The sequence below is a fragment of the Euleptes europaea genome, chromosome 2 (assembly GCF_029931775.1).
Source record: "Euleptes europaea isolate rEulEur1 chromosome 2, rEulEur1.hap1, whole genome shotgun sequence".
NCBI classification, from domain to species: domain Eukaryota; kingdom Metazoa; phylum Chordata; class Lepidosauria; order Squamata; family Sphaerodactylidae; genus Euleptes; species Euleptes europaea.
In genome coordinates this window covers 136,810,940-136,827,246 of record NC_079313.1, presented here as the reverse complement: position 1 = coordinate 136,827,246, position 16,307 = coordinate 136,810,940, and positions in this window count along the sequence as shown.

The following is a 16,307-nucleotide window of genomic DNA, read 5'->3' as shown; positions in this document are numbered from 1 at the left end:
GAGATGAGAGGGGCCCGGGAAAGCAATGCAAATAAAAGTCGCTTTGGGAGGCACGCCTCGGTTTTTGCTTTTATTTTGCAGCAGCGAGCCCGGGGGTGGAGGAGGAGGAGATCCCGGGAAAGCAATGCACATAAAATTTGCTTTGAGATCCCGGGAAAGCAATGCACATAAAATTTGCTTTGGGAGGCACGGCTCGGTGTTTGCTTTTATTTTGCAGCAGCAAGACCGCGCGCGCGCGGGGGGGGGTCAGATCCCGGGAAAGCAATGCAAATACAATTTGCTTTGGGAGGCACGCCTCTGTTTTTGCTTTTATTTTGCAGCAGCGAGGCCGGGGGTGGAGGAGGAGAAGAGCCCGGGAAAGCAATGCACATAAAATTTGCTTTGGGAGGCACGGCTCGGTGTTTGCTTTTATTTTGCAGCAGCAAGACCGCGCGCGGGGGGGGTGTGTGTCAGATCCCGGGAAAGCAATGCAAATACAATTTGCTTTGGGAGGCACGGCTCTATTTTTTTGCGTTATTTTGCAGCAGCGAGGCCGGGGGTGGAGGAGGAGGAGGAGATCCCGGGAAAGCAATGCACATAAAACTTACGGCTCTGTTTTTGCTTTATTTTGCAGCAGCGAGACCGCTCGGGGGGGTGGGGGAGAATCAGATCCCGGGAAAGCAATGCAAATACAATTTGCTTTGGGAGGCACGGCTCTATTTTTTTGCGTTATTTTGCAGCAGCGAGGCCGGGGGTGGAGGAGGAGGAGGAGGAGGAGATCCCGGGAAAGCAATGCACATAAAACTTACGGCTCTGTTTTTGCTTTATTTTGCAGCAGCGAGACCGCTCGGGGGGGTGGGGGAGAATCAGATCCCGGGAAAGCAATGCAAATACAATTTGCTTTGGGAGGCACGGCTCTATTTTTTTGCGTTATTTTGCAGCAGCGAGCCCGGGGGTGGTGGAGGAGGAGATCCCCGGAAAGCAATGCAAATACGTGTCGCTTTTTACAGGCGCCGCGCTGCTTTTGCGTTATTTTGCAGCAGCAAGGCCGGGGGTGGAGGAGAAGAAGATCCCGGGAAAGCAATGCAAAAAAAATTTGCTTTGGGAGGCACGGCTCTATTTTTGCGTTATTTTGCAGCAGCGAGCCCGGGGGTGGAGGAGATCCCGGGAAAGCAATGCAAATAAATGTCGCTTTTTAAGGCGCCGCTCGATTTTGGCTTTTATTTTGTAGCCAGGGACAAACAGCGCGATGCAATGCAAATTCGACCCTTTGGCGTTGCAAGCTTGTGCGGGAGAGACGGCCACTCCTCCCCTGCCCTTCTAAAGTAGGGCTGCCAACCTCCAGGTGGTGACTGGAGATCTTTGGGCATTACAACGAATCTCCAGGCTGAAGAGATCAGTTCCCCAAGAGAAAATGGCTACTTGGGTAGGGGGACTCTACGTCCTTATACTAGGGCTGCCAGGTCGGAGTTGGGAAATACCTGGAGATTTTGGGGGGTGGAGCCTGTGGAGGGAAGGGACTAAAATGCCATAGAGTCCAATTGCCAAAGCGGCCATTTCCTCCAAGGGAACTGAGCTCCATCGGCTGGAGATCAGTTGCAATAGTGGGAGATCTCTAGCTACCACCTGGAGGTTGGCAACCCTACAGTATACCCACTGAAGTCACTCCCCATTGAAGTCACTCCCCAAGCTCCACCCTTCTCAGACTCCCCCCCCTCCCCCATCTCCCAGGTATTTCCCAACCCGGAACTGGCCACCCTGCTCTAAAGGGGCTTAGATGTCAACGTGAAAAAAGCAACGTGTTAGAGGCTCAGCAAACTGGAGCTGGGATATTTTGGGGGGCTAGCCCTCCCTTTCTCTGTAGTAGGAGCAGGCATTTCAAAAGAAAGTCTTAATTTTCTTTATTTATGTCATTTACAGTCCACCTTTGCCCCTGAGACTCAAGATAGAAGGGTTGCCGTAGGGCCTGGAAATATCCCAGAATGACAACTAATCCCCAGGCGACAGAGATCAGTTTTCCCTGGAGAAAATGGCTGTGTTGGGGTGTGGGGGCTCTTGGGCATTATACGCCACTGAGCTCCCTACCTTCCAACCCCCACATCTCCAGGAATTTCCCAACCTGTAGTTGGCATCCCTAGCGGGGGTGACAATAGGACACAAAGCTATGCTAGATCAATCTCAACGGTGATCGGAAATCCCCCATCCCATTACTGGGGGAGTTGTGGGGTGGTCTTTTTATTTGGGGGGGGGGTGTCACAGGACCTCAGCCATTACCATGCATGTGAGTGGGTGGGACTGAGGACAGGAGGGTTTGGGACCAGTCACTTGGTGATTGCAGAGGGGGAGGGTGCCTAAATATGCAATTTAGGGTTGTGGTTCTTTAATATGCCAGGTAAGCGCACCCTATTCCTTCCATACGCCCTGTGTGGAATTCACATATTTCCTAATACTTAATAGGCTCTCTCCATCCAGCTGCATCCGTCCCCAAATACTAGGAGATGCAACATGTTCCCATCACATTTTAATGAGTTAGTACAACTCATGGTCTTGGGAATGCTATTCAGTCATTGGGTTTGGCCACAGTCATCAAATTCCCATTGCTTGACAGCTTAAACTCAACTTGCCTCCAGGCGATGCAGGGAGGGGAGAGGGTATTCAGCCCTTTAGATTCCCCTCTGCTGCTTTTTGCTTTGCAATTATCAGTTTAAAGGGGAAAATATGTGTGTTTTTAAAGGTCAAATCTTTTCTCTCTCTTTTTTTTTTAAACAGCCAGTCTGGGTTGCATAGCCAATCTCACTGGAGGTTTAAGAGTTAAACTCCATCTTCATTCCCCGCATGACCCTGAAGCAAATTGAGGCTGCCGGAACCTACAGTTGGCAGTTTACCATCAGGAAAAGGCTTATGGCCTTGTTTGTAACTGGAAGGTGGACTCTTGTGTAGCGTTGCCAACCTCCCGGTGGTGGCTGGAGATCTCCCACGATTACAACTGATCTCAAGGTGACAGAGATCAATTCCCCTGGAGAAAATGGCCACTTTGGCAATTGGACCCCATGGCACTGAAGTCCAAACCTGGCCCTCCTCAGGCTCGACCCCCAAAATCTCCAGGTAATTTCTAACCCGAAGTTGGCAACCATATCCGTTTCCCTCCTGAACCTCCCTCCAAGTGGACTACTGACCATGAGCTCTCCGGGGATGTTCCTGCATGGCCGCTGTCGTCCACCTCACATGGTCAAGGCAGAGGAAGGCAGGAGGAACAGGACAGAGGGCAGGTGTTGGGACGATTGCCCTGTCTTCCTCTGCGCCAGCATTTCCCGTTGCCAGGCAGCAAAGTTTCAGGGTTCCATGTTCCATGTGCCAGGCAATTGCTGGGACTTGGAAGACATTTTGGCTGGGGTTGAAAGGAAGCTGCGCACAGGCCCAAAACATTGCTGCCAAGTTAAAGTGTGAGGCAGCCTAGCCCACCTCCTGTCACTCCGTCGGTCCCATGCACTGGCTTTTCACAGGAGCTGCCAATGCTCCACTCCCACATGAACACATGAAGCTGCCTTCTACTGAATCAGACCCTTGGTCCATCAAAGTCAGTATCGTCTACTCAGACCTGCAGCAGCTCTCCAGGGTCTCAGGCAGAGGTCTTGCACATCACCTACCTGCCTAGTCCCTTTAACTGGAGATGCCGGGGATTGAACCTGGGACCTTCTGCATGCCAAGCAGATGCTCTACCACTGAGCCACGGCCCTTCCCCACAGGGCCACTGAGCCACGGCCACTCCCACAGCTATGGTCTCCACTGTGCGCATGTGCAGTATCACAATGGAACGTGGGAGCTGGAGGAGGACATGAGTAGATGCTGTGAGCTAGAAGGTTTTTTGTTTTGGAAAAAAAAATGGCCCTTTTAAAGAAGGAGGAGAAGAGTTGGTTTTTATATGCCGAATTTCTCTACCACTTAAGGGAGAATCAAACCAGCTTACAATTGCCTTCCCTTCCCCTCCCCACAACAAACACCCTATGAGGTAGGTGGGGCTGAGAGAGCTCTAAGAGAGCTGTGACTAGCCCAAGGTCACCCAGTTAGCTTCATGTGGAGGAGTGGGGAAATAAAACCATTTCACCAGATTAGAGTCCAAACCACTCCAAACCACCGCTCTTAACCTCTGCACCACGCTGGCTCAAAGTGGTGGAAGAACATGCAGACATTTAAAAACGGATGTATTTTATAATTATGACGGTGAAATTCTTGGGTCCCAACGAGGGGTTTATAATCCAAATGGTTCACTTGAAGGAGGCTGTAAAAGTTTTACGACAATTTTATTGTGCCATGGCCAAAGGATGCTTCCTAACTAAAAAGTCACAAAGCATTCTTCTGAGTCCTACCCCTCAGCATACAGGTACTTATACACCTACTCTGGGTGTGTTAAGTGCCGTCAAGTTGCTTCCAACTCATGGCAACTCTGTGAATCAATGTCCTCCAATGTCCTATCGCTAACAGCCTTGCTCAGGTCTTGCAAACTGAGGGCCATGACTTCCTTTATAGAGTCAATCCATCTCTTGTTGGGTCTTCCTCTTTTCCTGCTGCCTTCCACTTTTCCTAGCATGATTGTCTTTTCCAGTGACTCTTGTCTTCTCATAATGTGACCAAAGTATGATAGCCTCAGTTGAGTCATCTTATCTTATAGGGACAGTTCAGGCGTGATTTGATCTACAACCCACTTATTTATCTTTTTGGCAGTTCACAGTATCCGTAACACTCTCCTCCAACACCACATTTCAAAGAAATCTACTTTCTTCCTGCCAGCTTCCTTTATTGTCTAACTTCCACACCCATACATAGTAACAGGGAATATGATGGCATGAATTAACTTGATCTTTGTTGCCAGTATGACATATCCTTACACTTAAGAATCTTTTCTAGCTCCTTCATGGCTGCCCTTCCCAGTCTCAAACGCATGTCTAAAACTTGTTTTTCTACAGACTTATGGCCTTGGTTGCTGGTAAATAGCTGTGCTAAGCCGGCTAGAACTGCTTCCAATGTTTCTTGTTATTCTGGTATCTCCTGGGGTACAAAGGTTCATTTCTTTGGCACCAGTTATGCTAAAAAAGATTTTCCTTTCAGTTATACATACAGTTAAACACAAGACATACATTTTAAAAAACCACCTTACCAGGTTGATTCCGTGCATTTTACGGTATTTTGCCAAATTTCATCTATACTAGATAAATTGTTATTCTTTTGCAGAGCAGATACTTTAATATTTCAATCAAAAGTTTTAACGTTGTTCTTAAGAACATGCAAGCTTTTGAGCATCACTGGAGTCGTGCAATGATTCTGTTAATGTTTAGGTCACAGGTGAAAACCTCCCTCTTTTCTGTGCTTTGTGGTTTCTCTTCCAGATTTTCATCTTATTTGGCATTGAAGTTGCTCTTTCGATCATTATTTTTCCTTAAAGCCTTGGTCAAGTCTTGCAAATTGAGGGCCGTGGCTTCCTTTGTAGAGTCAATCCATCTCTTGTTGGGTCTTCCTCTTTTCCTGCTGCCTCCAATTTCTCCTAGCATGATTGTCTTTTCCAGTGACTCTTGTCTTCTCATAATGTGACCAAAATACGACAGCCTCAGTTTAGTCATTTTAGCTTCTAGGGTCGGTTCAGGCTTGATTTGATCTAGAACCCACTGGTTTGTTTTTTTGGTCGTCCACGGCATCCATAACTCTCTCCTCCAACACCACATTTCAAAGGAATCTACTTTCTTCCTATCAGCTTCCTTCATTGTCCAGTAATAGGGAATACAGTGGCATGAATTAACTTGATCTTGGTTGCCAGTGACACATCCTTACACTTCAGAATCTGTTCTAGCTTCTTCATGGCTGCCCTCCACAGGTTCCAACAAGGGTTTCCCAAAGATACATTCCAAACAAAACAGAGCCATTAAAGTAATTCTTTATTAAAAGCTCGAGCTAAGTTCACCTAGTAGCAACTTGAAGACAGGGAAGTTCTACTAAAGCTCAGTAAGGACTCAACTTTTATAGTTTTAATGACATCACAGCGTTACTAGGGAAGATTTAGAAAAGGAAAAAAAAACTATCCCATCCGAGTAGACATAAGCATCTATTGATGTATTCATGCAGCTTAGAAATTGTATCTTGCTTCTTGTAGCTGCTGGGAGGGTAACTCAGAATTCTACTCTATACCATCTTATCAGCTCCCAAGGATGGAGGCCTTGTTTTCTTTGACAATAGTCCTTTTAGAATTGTTGTGTTATTTAAAAACTGCTACTAATACAGAGGTCTGGATCTTAGTTATGGCTTATTGAAAGGCAGTGAGTCACACACACGCACACAAAAAAGAGACGGAGTCGTTGCTCTTATTAAAATAAAGTTTACTTGTTAAACTCAGGGATAAGGGATCACTGGGAAAATAAAATAACAAATCCTTTCTACATTCTAAGTTCCCTATCCTTGCCAGAAGCCTCTGTCAGGCACTAGCTTACTCACGAGTAGGCTTTCTTAAAAAGACAAGATAGCCTCTCCATCCTAGCAGGCTGGAATCGAAACTCAAACTGGACTAACTGCTTTCACTTCTAACAAAGGACATAGGAAAGCAGTTAAATGCAAATTATTTGTGTATGTGACAAGATGCATGACCAAATGCTAAATTAACATATTGCAGGTTACATCATACCTTGAACTGGTTAACAGCATTATTAACCCTTGCCTGTCTGATATGTAGCAAACTCGCTGTACCCAACAAGAATAGCAAAGCCAGCATAAAAACTTGTCAGGGTACAAAGGTTCATTTTTAGCCAGAGGAACTCAGCAGAAAATAAAGATGGCTCCACTTATGCCAAGTTAAAATTCACTCTCAATGGCCTAGCCTGTCAGAGCAGGGCGGAGCCAGTTCCTTCCCCTCTGGTCTTTCTGTGATAGGTACTTTATTAGAGTATACCACCTTCTAATGTATTTCCTTAGGGAGGGAAGGCAGCTTGGTATAACTCGATCTCGTCAGACTGAAAGCTAAGCAGGGTCAATACTTGGCTGGGAGACCACCAAGGAATGCTCTGCAGAGGAAGGCGATGGCAAACCACCTCTGCTTTTCACTGGTCTTGAAAGCCCCTTGCTGGGGTTGCTATAAGTTGGCTGCAACTTGACGGCACTTTATATACACACACAAAATGTATTTCTGTAGTTTTTTGCAGTTCTGCCACATCATGTAAAATGCAGAATTCTGCATTTTAGAACTATATAATGAACATCTGCTTGCAATAAGGAACACTTGGCATACTGTCTTTGCATCTTTCGTTCTTCTACCAACACCTATCAAATTCCCATAAATGCTATCAAATGTACTTTTTTGAGTGATCCCAGACTTTTCACTAGGGGGCACCCTCCCCTTTCTGGTTAGATCATTATGGGCAGCTGTGTTAGTTTGTCTGTAGCAGCAGAAAAGAGCAAGAGAGTCCAGTAGCTCTGAAGAAGTGAGCTGTGACTCTCAAAAGCTCCTACCCTGCCAGAAATGTTGATAGTCTTTAAGGTGCTACTGGACTCTCTTGCTCTTTTCTACTCCTCCCCTTTCTAAACCTTCTTCAGCCGGTTTCTATTAGCTCCATTAGATTGCTTTATCTCTTGGAAAAACTAACAAGTCTTGTGGAACCCTGTAAAGATTGAACTGAAAATCTTGCAAGGGTTTAGAGCCCCCTTCATTCAAAGCATGAAGCGAAATCTTGGTCAGAGGAATATATATATGGCAGAGAGAGGAGGAAAAGTCGCTCAGAAAGAAGACTGGTAAGCATTGTGCAGATCCCACTTTGTGCCAGAAGAAAGTGCTATCATTAGCAGAATGAATCCACGGGATCCAAATAGGGTTGCCAACCTCCAAGTACATCCTGAAAATCTTCTAGATTTACACAATCTCCAGATATGTAGATCAGTTCTCTTGGAGAACAGGTCTGCTTTGGAAGGTGGACTCTATGGCATTATACACCATTAAGGTCCACCCCCTTATACCTCAGGCTTCACTCCAAAATCTCCAGGAATTTCCCAACCAAGAGTTGGCAACCCTAGGTCCAATCCAATGACCATTCGTATTGATTGTAATTGTTGACAGCACAGTAGGATTGAGAATCAAACCAGCCATACAACCTTGTCCAGAAGAGGGCAACAAAGATAGTGAGGGGTCTGGAGACCAAGTCCTATGAGGAAAGGTTGAAGGAGCCGGGTATGTTTAGCCCAAAGAGGAGAAGACTGAGAGGGGATATGATAACCATGTTCAAGTACTTGAGGGGTTGTCATATAGAGGATGGTGCTGAGTTGTTTCCTCGAAGGCTTTCACGGTCAGAGTTCATTGGTTCTTGTAGGTTATCCAGGCTGTGTGACCGTGGTCTTGGTATTTTCTTTCCTGACGTTTCGCCCTCAGCTGTGGCAGGCATCTTCAGAGGAGTAACACTGAAGGACAGTGTTACAGTGTTATCTTCAGAGAGACACTGTCCTTCAGTGTTAATCCTCTGAAGATGCCTGCCACAGTTGCTGGCGAAACGTCAGGAAAGAAAATTCCAAGACCACGGTGACACAGCCCGGATAACCTACAAGAACCAATGAGTTGTTTTCTGTTGCCCAAGAAGGTCGGACCATAACCAACGGGTTGAAATTAAATCAAAAGAGTTTCCGTCTAGACATTAGGAAGAATTTTCTAACAGTTAAAGCTGTTCCTCAGTGGAACAGGCTTCCTCAGGAGGTGGTAAGCTCTCCTTCCATGGAGGTTTTTAAGAAGAGATTAGTTGGCCATCTGTCAGCAATGCTGATTCTGTGACCTTGGGCAGATGATGAGAAGGAGGGCATCTTGGCCATCTTCTGGTCACTAGGGGTGTGTGTGTGGGGGCTGGAAGTAGTTGTGAATTTCCTGCATTGTGCAGGGGGTTGATGACCCTGGTGGTCCCTTCCAACTCTATGATTCTATGATACCTGAAGAATTAGGAGACCAAGGACTCAGGTGGAGTTGCAAAACCACATGTAGGACAAATGCATCCAATAAGAGTTGTAAAATACGTGAATCCCACTTCATTCATGAGCTGCGTTGAGCCCTATTAAAATGAAAAAATCCAAAGAATATGTATAATGCCTTTTATTAAGACCCACCAAAATAACCTACTGTGTCGTGTTATTTTGGTGAGGCATAATGACAGGTGTTATACAGCTTCTCTTTTTGGATTTCACTGAGTCAGTGTTTGCTGTTTATTGTACGGAGCTCTACTCATTATGTTAATTTATACTCCACCTTGAAATTTAACAATCGGCTAGTACCTGGAGGTTGGCAACCCTAGCCCTCCAAAACATCCATTTTCTCCAGGGGAACTGATCCCTGTAGTCTGGAGATGTGCTGTAATTCTGGAGGATCCCAAGGCCCCATCCTGAGGCTGAGATTCCTAATTCCGACTGATCTCCGGACTACAGAGATCAGTTTCCCTGGAGAAAAGCGGGTGGACTCTATGGCATCACCTCACCTCCCCGGACCAAATTTCTAAGACAGGGGTGTCGAACTCAATTGTTACGAGGGCCAGATTTAACATAATGTCACTTGATCGGGCTGGGCCATGCCTCGCCACCCTAGATCGAGAGTGGAGGGGGTAGATGTCTTAGCTGGCTTGCTGGCCGGTTAAGAGCTCTCAAGGGGCTGGATCCGGCCCCCGGACCTTATGTTTGACACCCCTGCTCTAGGAATTTCCCAAACCTGAATAGTCAACTCCAGTCCCAGCCTCTCCAGCATAGCTTTCTGGCTATGCTTCTGACTTCTTGCTAGGTCAGGGCTTCTTAAACTTTTCCCACTTGCGACCCCTTTCCGCCCGAGAAATTTTTACGCGACCTCGGGTATATTGGTATATAAAATAGGTACACAAACCAAACAATTACTGATAATAAATCATTAAGAAATTTATGTTAAAATTTTAAAATTCTTTTTGCGACCCCCACATGGGGTCACGACCCACAGTTTAAGCAGCTTTGGTCTAGAGCACTGGTTCCCAACCAGGGGTCCGTGGACCCCCAGGGGTCCGCGAGAACTAAATTAAGGTCCGCGAAACAAAGTTATACACCCATAATAAATTAATATTTTCAATTAAAAGTTATCTATTATAAAAATATATATTCAAATATTATTCTAAGTTTAATGTTTAACTAACAGTTATGATTAAAGTTTATTTTCAAATTCTCAGAATTTTTATTTTGAACCTTGGGGTCCCTGCACCGAACAAAAAAGTCCTAGTGGTCCCTGGTCAAAAAAAGGTTGGGAACCACTGGTCTAGAGGAACTCCAGAGTGTGCTTTCTTGTGTTCTTGTTTGCATGCAATGCAAAGTCTTGATTTCCTCCCAAACTCTTGGGATGGGGGGAAAAGAGAGGTTGACGTCACAACGCCGACAGGCCGCTGGCGCAGGAAAAGTGGATGCTGATCTGAATAAAATGTGCTAGAAAATATTACGAGCGAAGGAGCTCATACTGATTGCATGAAACTTCTAGCCCACCCAGTCCCTAAAGGTCTGGGCGGATAATGGTTTTTTTTTTTTTTTTTAATGGACCACATTTCTAATACTCAAGAAAAAACGAAACCTGTCTCGTGTTCAAAGTTCAGCGGCAGGGAATCAGGGTAGGTTGCCATTACCTGTGTTCTTGCACCGGGGTTGCCAGGTCCCTCTTCGCCAAAGGCAGGAGGTTTTGGGGCGGAGCCTGAGGTGGGCGGGGTTTGGGGAGGGGAGGGACTTCAATGCCACTGAGTCCAATTGGCATGCAAAGCTGCCATTTTCTCCAGGGCAACTGATCTCTGTCGGCTGGAGATCAGCTGTAATAGCAGGAGATCTCCTGCTAGAACCTGGAGGTTGGCAATCCTAGTTCGTGCCCACTCGCCCCAAACATGTTCATTCACCATGGGGGGCATCTATACAGTGCTAGTTTTACTTTTTGTTTTTTGGCTGCCAATTTTAAGTCCCTTCATATCCAGCACTGGCTCTCGATCCAGTACTCAACACCCTTAGCTGTATCCTTTCAACCCTAGGAGGCCCTTAGGGTTCCCAGCCTCCAGGTGGGGCCTGGAGATCTCCCAGAGTTACAACTGATCTCCAGACTGCAGAGATCAGTTCCCCTGGAGAAACTGGCTGCTTTGGCAGTTGGCTCTGTGGCATTTAGGGTTGCCAGCTCCAGGTTGGGAAACACCTGGAGATTTTGGGGGTGGAGCCTAAGGAAGGCAGGGTTTGGGGACAGGAGGGACTTCGGTATGGTATAATGTCATGCAGTCCACCATACAGCCATATTCTCCAGGTGAACTGATCTCTGTCACCTGGAGATCAGTTCTAATAGCGGGAGATGTCCAGTCACCACTTAGAGGCTGGAAACCCTAATGGCATTATACCTTACTGAGGTCCTTCCCCAAGCTCTATCCCCAAATATCCAGAACTTTCTCCACCCAGAATTGGCAAACCTAGGGGCCCTGCTGAATGAGACCAAAGGACCATGTAGTCCCATCTCTGTTTCCAAAGTGGTCTGGCCAAATACTTTCCCCCGGCACTTGACATTCAGAGGTATTATTCCACTTTTGACCGTGGAGATTCCATTTAATCATGACTAAGAGCTGTTGATAGATATTGTGAATGAATGACATAAGAACATAAGAAAAGCCCACTGGATCAGACCCAGGCCCATCAAGTCCAGCAGTCTGTTCACACAGTGGCCAACCAGGTGCTTCTAGGAAGCCCCCAAACAAGACGACTGCAGCAGCATTGTCCTGTCTGTGTTCCACAGCACCCAAGATAATAGGCCTGCTCCTCTGATCCTGGAGAGAATAGGTATGCATCCTGACTAGTATCCATTTTTACCAGTAGCCATGAATAGCCCTCTCCTCCATGAATATGTCCACTCCCCTCTTAAAGCCTTCCACATTAGGAGCCATGACCAAATCCTGGTGCAGGGAGTTCCACAATTTAACTATGTCCTCCACCTTAGAGTTCCCCTCAGTCTTTCAGTAATCTTCTGGGGCATGTGTAAAGTGCAGCCCAAAGATATACTGCTGGTAAAAGACTGGCAAAAGGAAAACTACAGGAGATGAGTCTAGGAGATCTCCAGGCCCCACCTGGAGGATTGTGCAGGAATCTCTGGCAATAACAGCTAGCAACACTGACAGTGCTAGTGAAATGACAAGGTGCATTTGTGCATCACAGAATAGCAAAGGACTAACAAATATTTACAATATATACATAAAAAATTATTTCAATAGTCCACATAGGTACAAAGTTACAAAGAACTGCTGCAATGGCAATGTTGCAAAGGCTTTTCTTGATTAAAAGTGAACAGGAAGACGGTCGTTTCTTTTTTCTTCTTCAGTTCCGTTCAATGTAATTTCTCAATGCATGCATGCAAGTACATCCAAATACGATTTTTTTCTCCCATTCAGGATGAAAGAGCAACTATGTAAATTTCAATAAGTAAATTCCAATACAGGATTCATTGTATCGATTGCATAGTTGCACAGTATCCCACTGGGATACTGTTGCACAGTATCCCACTGGGAACAGCTCATCTAGTAGAAACGTCTGTGCAACGGAACTGAAGAAGAAAAAAGAAACGACCGTCTTCCTGTTCACTTTTAATCAAGAAAAGCCTTTGCAACATTGCCATTGCAGCAGTTCTTTGTAACTTTGTACCTATGTGGACTATTGAAATAAATGTTTTTGTATATATTGTAAATATTTGTTAGTCCTTTGCTATTCTGTGATGCACAAATACATCTTGTCATTTCACTAGCATTGTCAGTGTTGTTAGCTGTTATTGCCAGAGATTCCTGCACTATCTTCCTTACCTTAGGTATCAGTGCAGAGGTGTTTATTTGGGTTGCCCACCTGGAGGATGGCAACCATAACCTCCAGAAAAAAGGCTATTCCTCTGGAGGAAGACCCCACGCTTAACAGAATGGGAGGATGCATCCTCCAGGACAAACCATAATGCACAGGGTTGAATACAACATGATCTGAATGGGTGACCCATTTAAAAAGTGAGCTCACAATTGGTGCCAATGTGGGGAACTGACCAATGTGTCCCCTGAGCTAGGGTTGCCAGCCTCCAGGTGGGACCTGAATAGGGTTGCCAACCCCCATGTACAAGCTGGAGATCTCCTGCTATTATAACTGATCTCCAACCAATAGAGATCAGTTCACCTGGAGAAAATGGGTCCTTTGGCAATTGGTCTCTATGGCATTGAAGTCCCCTCCCCAAACCCCACCCTTCTCAAAAGCCTCCCGCCCATGATGAAGAGGGACCTGGCAACCCTAGGCCTGGAGTACTCCTGGATTTACAACCGATCTTCAGACTAGACAGATTAATTCCCCTGACAGCTTCCGTGGGAGGCTTCTGTGGTTTACCATAGAGACTGGGAGAAACAGAAATCCTAGAGTGACATCTCCTCACCACTGAGCTCTGCCCCCACACTCCACCTACCCAGGCCGAACCCCCACATCTCCAGGAATTTCCCAAGTCAGGGTGGGCAAACCTATCCCTGACTAACAGCATTGGTGACCTGGGGACAGTGGGGGGTGTGCCGTGTGTGCTGCCCCAAAACTGGCCGAGACCACTCTGGGAGCATCCTCTGAGTCAAGACCTGCGGCTTCTTGATGAGGGGAGCTGCCAGCCGCATCAAAGCGCCCTGCCGCGCTCACAGCCCTGTGGTCTGCGCAACGTGGTGGGAGGTAATAATCAATAAAGGCCCCGGCGGGCTGCTGGAATGAAGTCATTAATTAGCTGGGGAAGAGTGTTTATGACTGCCTGAACAGACGTCTTTTCGCATTAACTGTCGGTCACACAGAGAACAGGGAGTCTGCAGACATCTCAAAGGAGGTGGAGACCTTTTAAAAAAGAAAACGAGGAAAGAGAATCAAACGGGGCAGGTCCCATAAAAGCAAAGCTGCCAACCTGCGGGAGGGGGCTGGAGAGCTCCTGGAATTACAACTGATCTCCAGATGACAGAGAGCAGTTCCCCTGGAGAGAGGGCTGCCAACCTCCAGGTAGTTAGCAAAAGTAGACACTTCTGTGTGCAAAATAGTTGCTACCAAAAAAAACACAGACTCGATATATTAAATGCAAAATTTCAATAATAAAAGGTACCATATCACAAATACTAATCATTATGTATTACAAAAGGCTATACAACATGTGGACTATAATATAATAAACCAACCAGTGAATTCATATATCTTATCCCAACAGGTATACACTGTACACATGCAAGGTAAGTATCACAGTGTTATTTCTATCAAAATCCAATAACAATATATATTTTTCCCCAATAGGACTAATCTTCTATATGTTCTTATTCCAGATGTCAGGCAGAAGAGGAAGACGGCCGTTTCTTGTTCTTCTTCAGTTCCTCTTCAGACACCTATCATCAATAAAAATATTAACTCCCACCTGACTTATTTTTATTATTACAAAAATACAAAAACATTATTTAACCATAACTACCTTATTTCTCCAGTTGGTACAGGTTCTCTATGTTACAGAATTCTATTCAACAAACTCCCCTTGGGTAATATTAGTATCCTACAATACAAAAGCTTCCTTTTATTAACCCTTTTTCAACATAAAAAATATATAATATAATATAATATAATATAATATAATATAATATAATATAATATAATATAATATAATATAATATAATATAATACCAAAGTCCATACTATATATTTATTTATTATCTCATACCTTTTGCCTTCCAAAGGCTAGTGTAGCTTCATAATTCCTGGGTTCCCAATGAAATAACTAATCTTTCTTTCTACCAAATTCAACTTTAAAAGAATGCTCCTAATTATTAACAGATGTACAAATAATTTCACTGAAAATTTAAAACTATATTACACAGTTACCTATATTAGTTTCCTATATTGCAAGATCAGTTCCCCTGGTGAAAATGGCTGCTTTGGCCATTAGACTCTATGGCATTGAAGTCCCTCCCCAAACCCTGCCCTCCTCAGGCTCCACCCCAAAACCTCCCACTGGTGGCAAAGAGGGACCTGACAACCCTACCTGGAGAAAATGGCTGCTTTGTAGGGTTGATCCTAGGCCATTACAACCTGCTGAGGTCCCTCCTCATGCTCTGCCCCTAAAATCTCCAGGCATTTCCCAACCTGGAGTTGGCAACCTACAACACAGAATGCTGAATTGTCTGCTGGCCTGATTCTGCTTGGTTGTTCTTATGAAGAGGAAGGACCATGTGGGCAGAGAAAAGGTAAAGGTTGTCCTCTGTGCAAGCACGTTCATTACTAACCCATGGGTGACTTCACATCATGACCTTTACTGTGCAGACTGTGTTTATGGGTTGGTTTGCCATTGCCTTCCTCAGTCATCTACACTTTACCCCCCACCAGCAAGCTGGATAATCATTTCACCAGCCTCAGAAGGAATGAAGGCTGAGCCAACCCTGAGCTGACTACAAGAGGCAGCATGGTGTAGTGGTTAAGAGTGGTATAGTGATTAAGAGTGGGGGACTTTAATCTGGAGAACTGGGTTGGTTTTCCCACTCCTCCACATGAAGCCTGCTGGGTGACCTTGGGCTAGTCACAGTTCTCTCTGAATTCTCTCACATGAACACATGAAGCTGCCCTATACTGAATCAGAACCTTAGTCCATCAAAGTCAGAGATGATGGCTGAACACTTAAGAATTAAGTGTTTGAGCCTTGAGTAACAGAATTGGAAACTGAGGTGGGGTCTGGAAGAAGGGAGTCAGAGAGGGTTTGCCTGGCTCTGGGATGAGATTAGGAGTTAGTTACAATAGAATTGATGGGATCTGGCAGGATGCTTGCCATCTATTGCAGTTGGTAACCCTACCTCACAAGCACGCCCAGTAATGCGCTTTCCCAGATCTTACTTGTGGCAAAGCCAATCAGGTCAGCAAGATATTCCCAGCCTAATCTTAAAGAATATGTGGTGTCATACCTGACTGCTGATGTCATCTTTGGAGGCCCTGCTTTGGGTGTCCCCACCTTCTGAGAGTAGGCGGGTGTAGAGTTGCCAACCTCCAGGTAGGGCCTGGAGATCTCCTGGTATTACACCTGATCACTAGATGACAGAGTTCCCCTGGAGAAAATGGCAGCTCTGGAGGGTGGACTCTATGGCATTGTACCCTGTTGAGGTCCCTGCCCTCTCCGGGCTCCATCCCCCGAATCTCCAGCTATTTTCCAACCCAGAGCTGGCAGTCCTAACAACCCATGACAGGGTCTTCTCAGTTGTGGTACCAAAACTCTCCCAGAGAGTCTGTTTCCATGTCTACCAGTGGGTTTAAACCAGAAATGACACAGCCAAGCCGGGCCCTGC